The sequence below is a fragment of the Phoxinus phoxinus genome, assembly GCF_949152265.1.
Source record: "Phoxinus phoxinus genome assembly, chromosome: 10".
NCBI classification, from domain to species: Eukaryota; Metazoa; Chordata; class Actinopteri; order Cypriniformes; family Leuciscidae; genus Phoxinus; species Phoxinus phoxinus.
Window position 1 is genome coordinate 2,017,976 of NC_136885.1, and position 12,875 is coordinate 2,030,850.

At 37.6% G+C, this 12,875-nt stretch overlaps 1 long non-coding RNA gene across 1 annotated transcript; it reads left to right on the plus strand.

Moving 5' to 3' along the window:
• The first annotated feature begins 298 nt into the window (after window positions 1–298).
• LOC307005408 lies at window positions 299–4,383 on the plus strand. Its single transcript, XR_013799268.1, has 5 exons — window positions 299–345; window positions 613–732; window positions 1,878–2,312; window positions 2,443–2,642; window positions 4,323–4,383. It is a non-coding gene; the product is annotated as an uncharacterized lncRNA (long non-coding RNA).
• Window positions 4,384–12,875: the final 8,492 nt, after the last annotated feature.

Consider the following 12,875-nt stretch of genomic DNA (forward strand, 5'->3'; position numbering starts at 1 on the left):
GCAGTATTTTGTACAAATAGAGACATTGTTAATACAAAACCTCAATTTTGTATTAATGTAGGTCAGAATGTGTGCATGCAACAAGTATAATGTGCATTTGTGGATGAGGTGACACACGTGCATTCATTGACTCGTTTCTGAGTCGATCCTGTTTGATTCATTTGAATTTTGAGACTTTCATTTCGCCGGTTTCGCCTGGCACGATCCACACACAGCTGTCTGAGAAAACCTGCTACCACTAGATGGCAGTATTCTGCCAAAACCGACAACGGCAGCGTAATTGTCACTTCGGGACAAACTTCCACTAGAAAGAGACGCCGATCTTGCGTGTGTTTTGATTGACAGGTGAGTAATTGTTTTGACTCCTTTACTGACATAAAAATGTAACTTACGGTGGTGGTGGAAAAAAATTATTATATTTTTTACTCTTTTGCGTTCCCCCGAGAAACATTTGCGTTCCCACGCAAAGATACCTGTTGTGTTCTCGCGAGTGTGAGTGTGTTCTCGCGAGAGACTTCTGCGCGGCAGTTCGCGGCTCGCGCTTGTCTCACAGCATCACTTGAGTGATCCGGTGCACGCACATTACAGGTGTTATGTTATTACTTTCTGTAGAATAATTCCATGATCACACTCAGCACAATGAACTGCTCTGCAATGGAGGACGATCTTCAGCAGTTTATAAGGTCACGAGATGTTCCAGAAGAGGACATCATCCTCATGAACAGGGACAAGGTGAGTAATGTTTCATGGAAGGTTTATGGGCCTATTAGCTTATATGTAAATGAGGCAACCAAAGGTGTTGACATGTATCCCTAGTGTAAACATGTCATATTATCCTTCAAAACCACAGCTACATATGTACACACAGGCTATGTTTGAGTTATTACTGCTAGCCAGGAGCTGTCCGAATATCACCAGACTAATTAATTTCACCTTTGTTGTTGAATCAGAATTGGTGTACAGTGCCGTAAGTGCAATTCACTAGTAATTATTGTATAGTACAGGTGAGTGTATATGAGTAAGTCTGCACTCCCTTGCAAAAATAAGAGGGATCATTACAATTGCAATGTTTTTATACAGGGCTGTCCTGATAAAGCTGTTTTATGTAACAGAACATAGTTTGCACTATTCCACAATAACTTAAATGACACAAATAAGCATGTTCAAAATATGTGCATGGTGTGTAAGATGGTTGCCTTCAAACATGATCAGTGACTGTATTGTTTTGTGAGTTCATGAGGGTAGGAGAGTGCTCTTAGTGGCCGTCCTAAAGGTCAGCGTAAAAGCTTTACATTTGATGCGAGCAGCTCCAGGTAGCCAGTGGACGGGGACAAGTAGGGGTGTGACACGTACAACCATCACAGAGGATACACACATCAATGATCATCAACAAGCAACATATCAAAGTAACCAAGATGATGTGAATTATGAACTCTTTAATTGGTATAATTCAGTTTTTATTTTGTTTATATACATTTTTAGGCATTGTTATTATGTACGTGGAATAGATGTAAACATTACTCACATGAAATATCTTTATCTAAAGCAGTACTAAATAAAATGTAATCATTTGTAGCAATTTTTGGATCCCTCTTATTTTTTAAATGCTAAATGTTGTAAATTCTGCAGGGGTGAGTACCAACATATTCACTCGACTGTAATTACCAGTAGCTACAAGCTACATTAACTATACCCTGCATGTTAATATTGAGCCCCATTTTAGAACCAGGATGGCATATAGATAACGAGTCTTACTGTAAAAAACAAACAAAAAACATTCATAAATCTAGACTGTGTTAACATATTATGAGTTCATGAGTGCATTTATGTTCTTTCAAGAAGCAATCTATAAAATTAGATCTTCTCTGCACTTTCAGATTGACAAGTCTGTGCTCTCTGTCATGACCGATGGGCAAATGGCAAAGTATATTCATTCGTATGGTGACCGACTGGCTGTCCTCTCCTTCCGTCAACAAACAGCGGCCTGTTCGGATAAACAATCTCTGATACAGAATCTGAGAGATAAAATTGAAGCAAGGAAACTGGGATCAAAGTCAGCTAAAACTTTGAATGTTAAAGCATGTGTCTTCCCTAAGGAAAAAATTTATTGGCAAGACACAAAAATGTATCTGCAGAAAAATCCTCCAGAAGAATGGAAATTGGATGGCTTCACTTCTGCCGTGATGGATACCAGCAAGTGAGGACCAGTAATGGTGACGACTAGACATGTGACGGTTGAAGAAAAGACAACCGGTTTACAAATCATGGAAATGGGAAGGAACCTTTTTTCCCCAAATGGGCCGTCTCCAAAGGTGCAGAAATAGACTTCACTTTTCATGTTTGTGATTTTAAAAGAAACCAAATTCCCTTGGATAGCACTGTTGGATTCTGTGTGAACAAACCAAGCTGAAAATGTTGAGGTTTTACATGTGCACTAAACAGGAGGTGTGTCTCACAGACGTGGATTCTTCATCTGATGGAGAAAAGAGGAGAATAATGAACACTCAACACTTGGATTAGACAGTGATACTGAGAGGCCTGCTGCAAAACTGTTTCCGCATGGATGTGACCGTGATTCTGAGGATTCAATCACACATTTACTGGATGACGGACTTGCATCTAAAAGAGACACCAAGAGGAAGGTTCGTAAAATCACCAAGACTTTGACTTTAAGTTATTTTACCCATTTTGGGTAACACTTTATAATAACTGCACGCTATTAATCATTTGTTAAGCATTAGTAAACAGTTAATTCATCATTTACAAAGCATTAATAGACATTAATAAGCAGTTTATAAATACAGCAACAAATGCATTATTCTTGATTTAAAAGCATATTTATAATGTGTTTATTCATTGTATTTTCATACTTTATTAATGATCAATGTATCATTTCTAAATGAAGTATAGCATTATTAACAAACCAGTTATTTAGGAGTTGTCAGTGGTTCATAAGCTCACTTAGAAAGTGTAAGTAAATGATTAATAAACTATTTAAAATGTACATTCATACATCTTATTATTCAGACATATAGTAATAGTTACTTAGTGTGTTAATAAATGCTTTATTAACATGTAATACTACTGTAATTCAGGGTTAATTCAGGTAGTTATAAAGCATTTAGTAGTGGTCAGTTAACTATTTCTGTGAGCTCATCTAAAGTGAGGACTATTCATGCCTTGTAAAGCATTTACAAAGGAGATTTAAAGGCTTTTAATATTTCTATGTTCTGTATCACTGTGTTGTGTTTGTTTATTTGTTCAGCTTAGAAGACAAATGAGCCTTTAAATCTCCTTTGTAAATGCTTTATAACTACCTGAATTAACCACATTTACTCACACTTTCTAAGTGATCGTATGCATCACGGACAACTCCTAAATGATTGGTTTGTAAATAATGCTATACTTCATTTAGAAATGATAAATTGATCATTAATAAAGTATGACAATACAATTATTTAAAGCATTATAGATATGCTTATAAATCAAGAATAAAGCATCTATAGCTGTATTTATAAACTGCTTATTAATGTCTATTAATGCTTTATAAATGAAGAATTAACTGTTTACTAATGCTTAATTACTGATTAATAGCGTGCAGTTATTATAAAGTGTTACCGTATTTTGGGGCTTTATTTTTAAATACAGTGACATAATTGTTGTAAATGTGTTTAATTTAGCTGAGTGGCTATTAATATTATTAAAGGGTTAGTTCACCCAAAAATGTAAATTCTGTCAGTAATTACTCTCCCTCATGTTGTCCAACCCTGTAAGACCTTCGTTCAAGACTTTTGTTAATCTTCGGAACACAAATTAAGATATTTTGATTAAATCTGAGAGCTGTCTCACTATTGGCCAGCATCACACACATGACCAGCGTCAGCCAATAGTGAGCCGGCGTTCTGATGTACAACCCAGAAGTGCTGCGCTGTTACACTTCGTGAACTCACTCAGAGGCACACACAGAAGAAAATGAATAGTTGAATAAAGTCGTTATTTTTTGCGCACAAAAAGTATTCTTGTCGCTTGATAAACTTATGGTTGAGCCGCTGTATTCACTATTTTAAACATCGTCTTACTAACTTTCTGGGCCGGCTTGTACCATAGAAGCCTATGGAGGAGTGAGACCGCTCTCAGATTTAATCACAATATCTTAATTTGTGTTCTGAAGATGAACGAAAGTCTTACGGGGTTGATCAACATGAGGGAGAGTAACTACTGACAGAGTTGACATTTTTGGGTGAACTAAGCCTTTAATTTAACACTTTAATTTAGCTGAATGGCTGAGTTAATCATTGGATGTTATATTGCATGTTCTTCAGAGAACTAGAGGAATGGAGGATGTTCCACAGAGTGGTTTGACTTTTGAGACCAAGAGACACCCAGCACTTCACACAGCTCACCAAATCACCAAATGTCACCAAAAGAACACGCTCAGTCCAAAGACTAACAAGCACCTCAAGTGACAAGGAGACTGATGAATTGGGGAATCAAAGTGTGCTGCAACCGAAGAGTCCACAGTATTCACATGAGCTCTGTGATATACAACGAGGCTATGAATTCATTGACTTGACCAACCGGATTCCTCCACTACACAACAACATATTTGAAACCCTTGGAGATGATGATCAGGAAGACACAGTGGAGTGGAATGAAGGAGATGAACTTGGACAAACAGACGAAGACCAAGCAATTGTGCAGACATGGAATCTGAACGAGAACATCATACTGGTAAATGTGGTTCTAATGTACCAAATGTCTCAGTATAGATGTGAAAAAAGGACATATTCAGACTAAAAGCATTACATTGGAGTTATAAAATAACCTTAAAACTATATAATGTATCATCATTATGATAGAACATAAATCCAGGGGGCTTTTAAGGTCACAGTACAGTCAATGTCCCCAGCTTTGTTCTTCTCACTCATCACTAGGCAACTGTTACATCATCTACAGTGACTCTTCATGTTTTTGTAACAATATTGTGCATGTTTATTGATCCTCCAGAATGCAGAGCTGAATGAAGCTGAAACTGTGGTACCATCACCACTCTCAAGTAATCCTGTACAGCTGGTCAGAGTCAGAAACATTGCATGTCACGTGGAAGCCCTTTACATAATAGATCATCAGTGCTAATATTCCTGCACTGTCAATTCAAAATACACAGAATTGCATATTTTTGTAAGATTCTACTTTTGTTTGTTTAGTTTTTTTTTTAAAGATTACACAATAAGGAACAAAGAATAAACAAAGACTATCGATCATCCACACAAAATAAATTAGAACAAACTTTAACACTTTACAATATGGTTCACATGAACAATACAAAGAATGAACAATACTTTTCAGCATTTATTAATCTTAGTTAATATTAATTTCTAAATGTACTAATATGTTATTAAAATCAAAGGTTGTATTTGTTAACATTAGTTATGTACTGTGAACTAACATGAACAAACAATGAACAGCTGGATTTTTATTAACTAACATTAATAAAGATTAATAAATACTGTAACAAATGTATTGCTCATTGTTATTCATGATAGTACATACATTAACTAATGTTTAATAATGAACCTTATTGTAAAGTTTTTTGTTGTAAAGTACATTTCTGAACAAACCATATAGGCATGTTTTACAGGAACAGTTTTAAATGAAAATTCTGTTGTCATTCAATGCAATTCCATGAAGTTACGAAGAATGGGGCACTTCGCAGAAAATATATCTTAAGTCATTACTCAATTGTCAAGTCCAGTGTCCCGTTTTTAACAGAAAATACATCAAAATCTTTTATTATATACAGTACTGTAAAAGTTTACAGTGTTTAGGATAGTGCACCGCATACTCATTATAAAACACATTGCAACACCACAATATCTAGGCTTCATTTGTTCTCTGACTGTATGGTTTTGCGCTCGTGCACTCGGCCCTCACAACACCAGCCGCTGTCAGTGATTGGCTGAACACTATTTATTTGGTTTTGAGTGTTTGTGAATCCGATTGTTTGTGTGAGCAGATCTCAGAGCCGAGGCTGCTACAGAGACGGGGTGTTCTTATGGGGCGGCAGCTCGCGGATCGCTAGGAGAGATTAGATGAATGTGATCATTTATTTTTGGGCCTGAAATCGCTGATACAACCTTTAAGTTTTGATTAATAATTCTAATGAATTTTACACAGGAAATGAATCCACGCTGGACTTAAACTGGACAATGATGTTCTTCTAGATCTGCTGATCCATCTTTGCTGCAGTAATTTCCTTTTGGAATTTGGAGGATTGGGTTTTTTCTTCTCCATTAGTAAATCGACATTGCAAATCCATGTTCAGCGCTGCAGATGATCAGGTTGATGGGAGTAAGATATAACCAGCTCTGTTCTTCAGTTTACTCTTTTGTATATGCACTTTTAAATCAACTGACGGTTACTATTTTTATAAATGTGTTTGTTCATCAACATGGATTAAGAAGAGCATTTGAAGTTTATGCTCTATTTACTGTACAATGTTTTCACATGAGTTTGAGCGCATTACACAATGCATCATTTACATTAGTTGTGTGAATCCACTGACATTAATACCATAGGTTTACAAATGTGTTTGCTGTTCTTAAAGGTGCAATGTGTATTATTTCTGAGGATCTATTGACAGAAATGCAATATAAGATCCATAACTATGTTTTCAGTGGTGTATAAAGACCTTACTTAATAAACCGTTATGTTTTTATTACCTTAGAATGAGTCATTTATATCTACATAAGCGCGGGCACCCCCTTAAATGAAGGTAGACATATTGTGACGTCATGTTTGTACCGTAGCCGACAGCGAACACACAGCGCTACAGAGTTTGCTATGTGGGGAGAGATGCGCTGCTGGTTACGTCGGCCACCGTAGCTTCTCCTTCAGTTTGAAAAGGGAGGGATAGGCCATAAGTGACTTTCTGTTTGCAATTCACAAAACTCACCACTAGATGCCGCTAAAAATCACACACTGCACCTTTAATCCATGTTGATGAACATGTGAAGTGTGTATATGCTCTATTTACTGTCAAATGTTAATGCAAGGGATCTTTACGAGTTTGAGCGCATTACACAATGCATCATTTACATTAGTTGTGTGAATCCACTATGAACATCTGTGGTTTGCATTATGTGTGTGTTTAGTGTTTTGATTCTCTATGAAATCAGTTCATGGGAACTGTGCTGAGTCCATTTTTGGAAATCTCAATACAACAATAGTACAAAACTCTTTGCCTTTTGCATTTATTGTCAGTGCCAATATGTATTTTTTACATTTATGATCTTGTATTCACACACGCATTCAAAACATATTTACAATAGTTCACTTTAGCGAGTTAGAGTTACACAACTCTGATAAACAATGAAATTGCTTTAGTGTTACATAATACTGTTAATTAATATTAGCATTAAGAAATCAAGTTGGAGTTACAGTGACTACACAATACATTTGTATTACAGTAATGACAAATAATGTCTTGAATCAACATGATTATTTTAAGCAGTTTACGGGAATTCAATATTTTGGTTTGACAAGCAATAATTAATTGAGAAAAAGAGGAAAATTGTGTCAGTTGAACTCATTCTGATCCTGTGGGACAGATGTACACATTAAAATCAAGTAAATTCAAAGGACTTTTTTCAATTCTGCGCTGACTCTGGATTTAATAAAGTGGACCAAAGTCCTCTTTTCTGATGAGAGCAAATTTCATCTCATCTGGAAACCGATGTCCCAGAGTCTGGAGGAAGAGAGGAGAGACACAGAGTCCAAGATGCTTGAAGTCCAGTGTGAAGTTCCCACAGTCAGTGATGGTTTGTCATGTCATCGGCCGGAGTTGCAAAAAAAGAAAAGAACCAAAACCTGGTTCAATGACCATGGTATCTATATAATATATTAGTTTCACCTGTTAGGTTGAATTCTTGAAATAAATAAACTTTTTGATGATATTCTAATTTTATGACCAGCACTTGTATATATATATATATGTGTTTCAGCCTTGTGTGGCCAATCAGCTCTGTGATCATTGTTAATTATTAAGTTTATGCAAAAAAATACTTTTAAATGTTATACTAGGTAGGAAGACTGCAGGTTATGAATTCATATTGTTTGCAAAGCTATATAAAAAATTATGTTTTTTGTTTTTGACAAACCTTTTTCTTGTGTTTGTAGATTCACCCCGTCACGTCCAAGCGGGTAATCCATCCGCCGGAAACTGAAGCTTCCCCGGGCGCCGCCATTGGCTAGCGGACCCCCACCTGCTGTTAGCACTACATTGACTCCCATTCATTTTGGCGTCACTTTGACAGCGAATAACTTTACATCTGAAGCGTTTAAAGACTCCATTTGTCCATTATTTATTTCTAAAGAAACACGACAATGTATAAAAGGCTCCATTACCTTGTATCTTACGTTATGGCCCCGTAGAAGCAGTTTTTGTAAAAATAGGCTAACGATTGTCTCATAAACACGCGACTCTGTCGCACAAGTCGATAAATTACCGTACAGACCGGCGGAGAAGCTCGCAGGCAATCGGGAGGACGTGGAGACATAAAGTCAAGAGAGAAGCCCATAGAGAGAGATAAAGTTGCTCCCGCTGCTAGCTCATGGACAGCTAATGCTCACGCTCTCCGTCTCTGCGAGATTCGGAAGGGAATGATTCAGATTTCTCTCGGCACAGCGACTAGAAGACTGACAGCTGTCAGACTCGCGTCACATCTACGTCGTCAAGCTCAGTTTGATCCTGCGCAGTTCGCCTGGTTGTTCACCCTTTCACAAACAAAGATTTCTTAAGAAAATGCCTACTTTTATAGATTTCTTATGTGAAGTAAAATATTTAATCAAATCACTAAGAATGATTGATAATAGAAAATGTACTTCTTTTTTGAAGAAATATGATGAGATCTTTCATCTACCATAATTTATATATATATTTTTTCATTTCTTGTATTTTTTTTTATTTCTCTGTTTCGTTCTTTCTATTATTGTCCTATGATTGTGAAAGATACGAATTTACTTGTATAACATACACAATTTTTGATATGTTCTGATTTCTACGTGTTTGCACTATTGTAATGAAAATTCTTGAATAAAAAAAATTCGCCTGGCCATCAGGAAGTGACTTCACTTTTCTCCACCGGAAGTGTTCAAGCGGCCATCTTACGATTCCCTACCAGCAGAGGGCTCCAACCATAGACATGTATAAAGGCTAGATGGCTTACCGGCGCTGAGAGCCAATGGGACCCGACGACGTCACACGGCGGCCATCTTAGGACAGCACCGCTCGTCTAGTTATAACATTAAAGTCTATTGTGCATGTAGTGCTGAAATAACTATATTTTGCTCAATTTTCAACCGATTTTCAAACGGCTTGGTGTGTCATAAACGTCAGGGATGCCATGAAACACACATCTACGCTGCAATGTTAAGCGTTTCTCAAAACGTGAAGCTACAATTTAAACATCGGCATCAGCACAAATCATAGCCACGTTAATAAGGTTTGTAATAAAGCAAACCGTTTGTAAATCCGTCAAGAATTCAGCAAGTTACGAGCATTTGTCACTCACCTTCCGTCCACAGCAGCAGGGAGCAGCAGCGCAGTCTCCTGACCTAAGATGGCCGCCAAGTTGACGACACAGCTGACTCCGCCTTGAGCCATCTAGCCTTTATACATGTCTATGGCTCCAACCATAGATAGCCTATTATATAGAGATATATGATGTCTATGGCTCCAACGGCCGTTATACAGAGATCGGCAGCTCCGACGGCACTTTTAAGATGACCCTGTGCAGCATACAAGTGTAAAACGACGTTCACAAAAGGATGTAGAAAATTGCCGACAGGTTGTAATACAAGCCCTATAAGTAGTCATATGCACAATTGTCGCTATTCCCGTGTTGTTTTCTCTGAGGCAAGTGAATAACGAACACTGGACACTTAAAAATTTAATATTATATTTTAAACGTGTATTTTAACGAGGAGGTAAGCTTCTTATTTTCCTTTCAAACGGCAAATCACAAAATAAAACACTTTCATTCCTGCCACCTGCAGGTAGCCGAGACAGACACTCTCCAAGCTCCTCTCCCCAGCTTTTAAACACCGCTGTGAACACACACTGAACACGCGCGCATGATCAGTCATAAGTATCAAATTACATTCATAACCGGCCTTACAGTGAGTGTGTCCCGGCTTTATGCAGTTATTAATGCAGTTATGAGAGAAGCATGAGCGTCAATATTATTATTTATTTATTTATTCAATTCGTTTTAATTAATTCGTTGATTCTTTTTTTCTATTAGTGACTGACAGTAGACTAGCCTAATAAATGAAACACAAAGCCCTTAAAGTATAGGCCTATCAATAATTATTTATTTGTTATATTATCTGCAGCAGGACTATCAATTTATTGAAATATTCAGTTTAATTTTCTATTGATTAAATATAGGACTATATATAGTGTATTTATTAAAATTAAACTGCATATTTCCATTGATTGTGAAGTTAGACATTGAAAATTGCAGATTGAGCGCATGGGGCTGGATGGTTTTTATTGTTATGAATTGTATCCTCTTTTCCGTTATTACAGTTGACTACGCGCAGTGATATGGAACTGTAATATGGTTAAGACCTGCCGGAACTACTTTAGCCGTGCGGTTCCCTGAATAGAGCATCACAGTCCCGCCCACAGCCCGAGAGAGCTCTGGTGCCGGAAGTAAATTTCCCATTCATTTCTCCCATTGACTTTTGGAAAAATCCGTATCTAAAGAGTTTTAGAGCATGTCTGAGGATAACCAGCTATGGCTGAACTCATAAACATACAACATATCATTTCGAGTGAAAAAACGAAGAGAAAATCCAAAAAAAGGCAAAGGTACAAGACTGTGTACACATTTTCATTTCCGAGCGAAGGAACTACTCGTCCCATAACCCACCGCGCCTCACTGAAGTCGACTTAGCCACAACCGCGAACAAGCCTTTTGAGGGACTTTTATATAGTAAATGTGTAGTTAATAGCAGTTCTTTCAGTAATAATCGTGTAAATAAAAATAATAATATATTGTGTGCGTGTGTGAAAGCGGTTAACGATAGCGTTAGCAACATGGTGCAGCTCAGTCATCAACACACGTGTGTTCAGTCAGTGTGTAACGTTAGTTTGTGTGTTTATTTCAAAGCCCTTTGTGACACAGGACACTCTGCTGACAGGACAGGTTGAGGTCCATGCTCATTTTCATGATGTTATAGTTCATCCTTAATTGTAATAACATTTCATGTATTTTCTTAATATCCACAACAAGTGAAAATTAAAAAGTGATGGTCAGCAAACCAGAAAGTGCACAGCGCCACCGGTCTGATGCATGGACCGGTGCATGGTCTGCTCTTGGACCGTCATATTCAGTTTATTAACTTGCCATGAATTATTACACAAATGTTCTAAATGCAATGAAGAGGTATGCCTAGGCTTAATATTGTTTTGACAGTGGCATCATAAAATGCTTGATATGACTCATACCATATGAAGGCTACAGTAGCCCAGAGGTGGGACAAAGTCATTGTTATGCAAGTCACAAGTAAGTCTCAAGTCTTTGCCCTCGAGTCCCGAGTCAAGTCGAGTCAAAGACAACAAGTCTCAAGTCGAGTCCAAGTCCTACCATTTTAGTTTCGAGTCATTTCAAGTCCTCTTACCACAGAAATAAAATGTATACAAATCATGTATGTCTGTAAGATTTGTATTTATTTAAACCTCTTTTTATACAATGACATTAATCAAATACAGTAAAAAAAAAAAACGAAAATTCAATTTTCACAAAAAAAGCTTTATTTCAACAGCATATTGCACTATAACAATGTACAGCAGCAGAAAGAGAGAGACTGAAAAAGTTATATGATCACCAACCTGATAATATGAGAGAGAGAGAGAGAGAGAGAGAGAGAGAGAGAGAGAGAGAGGTCCTTTTAGCCTAAACTTTTTAAATCATGTCATCAATAAAATCCTCACTCCTCAAAATTATCACTTCTGAAAAAGTTATATTATCACCAACCTGATAATATGAGAAAGAGAGAGAGAGAGAGAGAGAGAGAGGGAGCGGGAGAGGGAGAATGTGGAGGGAGGCCCCTATACTGCATTGCATTTGCAAAAGATCAAATTGGCCAAAAGTCTGTCAGTCATTTGTGCACGATGGGGACGCAGAATGATGCCACCATGGCTGAAAACTCGCTCCACTGGAGCACTAGAAGCAGGCACTGCCAAGACTCGGATGGCTACTTTAAAGAGTGAAGGAAGAGTCTTACTGTTCAGTGCCCAGAACAAAAGGGCATTCTGTCCTTCTGCCCTTCTGCCATGTCAATGCAGTAACTTAGCTGCACTGCTGGTGTGGTCCCAACATCCCTTTTCTGCCTCTTATGGTATGCAGCAAACAGCCCTTCTCCTTCCATGTCCTCTAGTTCTTCAGCAGGCACCGGCACAGGCACAGGTTGCTCCGTCTCTTTAGCATCAATTCTAAAAAAAACATGTCACAACAGCAGAAACATAAGAGCCGTTATTACCATTACTGATGTTGATGATACTGTGCAAGACTAATTTTTTTATTATTGTTAAAGTCAGATTAATATGACATTAGATCCTAGATTAAGATTAAGATCAAATAATTTAACGTTGCATTTAAGTTGCATTGCAATTCAATAATATTTACCTGTAACTCGTTGTGCCACCTCTGCCTTGATGTCACGGTTGACCAGCACATGGGGCTCAATCCACAGCAGACAAAAGGCTGGATCCAAGGCAGCTGCTTTCAGGTAGACTGTGTCTGAAAAGGGGGTAGTGATCCCTTCTTGAGACTGAACCATTTTCACATTAATGAAGATCCCAAGAA